At 42.6% G+C, this 1346-nt stretch overlaps 1 protein-coding gene across 9 annotated transcripts in view; it reads right to left on the bottom strand.

Annotated features, from left to right (window-relative positions):
* Positions 1-1346, bottom strand: part of LOC106874822 (AP-3 complex subunit mu-1) — a 67032-nt gene that overhangs the window by 14194 nt on the left and 51492 nt on the right. The gene's annotated exons all lie outside the window — the stretch shown is intronic.

Genomic DNA, 1346 nt, shown 5'->3' with positions numbered 1-1346 from the left:
CAATGTTTTTAATCTTTGTCACCATAAAAAAAGAGGCAAAAATTATTTCTTGTCATATATATATATACATACACATATATATATATATATATATATATATTAGTTCATTAGTATTGAGTTTTACACCAGAATGGCATGAAATATAAGTGACATGATAAAAATTCAGATGCAATATACAATATACCCTACAACTACCAAACATCTCTCGCAACACAATTCAACATTTGTATATTCATATGCATGCATATTATGTCTATATGTACATATTATTGTATATATACAAACATACATATATATATGTCATCATCATCATTGTTGAACGTCTGTTTTCCATGCTGGTATGGGTTAGATGGTTCAAATGGGGTCTGGGAAGCCAGGAGGCTGCACCAATCCCCAATCTGATCTGGCAGTGTTTCTACAGCTGGATGCCCTTCCTAACGCCAACCACTTTGAGAGGGTAGTGGGTGCTTTTTTATGTGCCACCGACAGAGGGGCAAGAGGGGGCTGGCATCAACCTCGATTGGATGGCGCTTTTTATGTGCCACTGGCATAGGAGCCAGTCAAGGCGGCGCTGGCATCAGCCATGTTTGAATGGTGCTTTTTATGTGCCATTGGCACAGGGACCACAACTACAATTTCCATTTGATTGTGATTTGATTTGATGTTCTTGACTCAATCAATCTCCTCAAGCACAGCACGTCGTCCTACATAACAGAAACATTAGCTTCATACACACACACATATGCCGAGGTCACCATTGACCCTCTCCAATGGCACTCATGCTACAAGTGCCCTCTTCCTTTTCCAGCCACTTTAGCATGCAGTGCTTTTTACGTGCCACTGACATGGGTGCCAATCAGGTGATACTGTCATTGGTCACGACAATAATTTCACTTGACTCAACAGGTCTTTGCAAGCACACTTTATTGCCCAATGATTGAAGGGTACTCTTGAATGGGCCAGGGTTATGGTCTCACTTGACTTGCTGGGTCTTCTCAAACACAGTATATCTCCAAAGGTCTTGGTCACTTGTCATTGCCTCTGTGAGGCCCAATGTTTGAAGGTCATGCTTCACCACCTAATCCCAGGTCTTCCTGGGTCTACCTCTTCCACAGGTTCCCTCTACTGCTAGGGTGTGACACTTTTTCACACAGCTGTCCGCATCCATATGCAACACATGACCATACCAGCGCAGTTTTCTCTCTTGCACACCACATCTGATGCTTCTTATGTCCAGCTTTTCTCTCAGGGTGCTTACACTCTGTCGTGTATGCACACTGACATTACACATCCAGCGAAGCATACTGGCTTCATTCCTTGCAAGCTTACGCATGTTCATAGCAGTC

The sequence above is a fragment of the Octopus bimaculoides genome, chromosome 2 (assembly GCF_001194135.2).
Source record: "Octopus bimaculoides isolate UCB-OBI-ISO-001 chromosome 2, ASM119413v2, whole genome shotgun sequence".
In the NCBI taxonomy this organism is placed as follows: domain Eukaryota; kingdom Metazoa; phylum Mollusca; class Cephalopoda; order Octopoda; family Octopodidae; genus Octopus; species Octopus bimaculoides.
The sequence above is the reverse complement of the archived record's forward strand: the minus strand, read 5'-3'. Positions and strand labels throughout refer to the sequence as shown.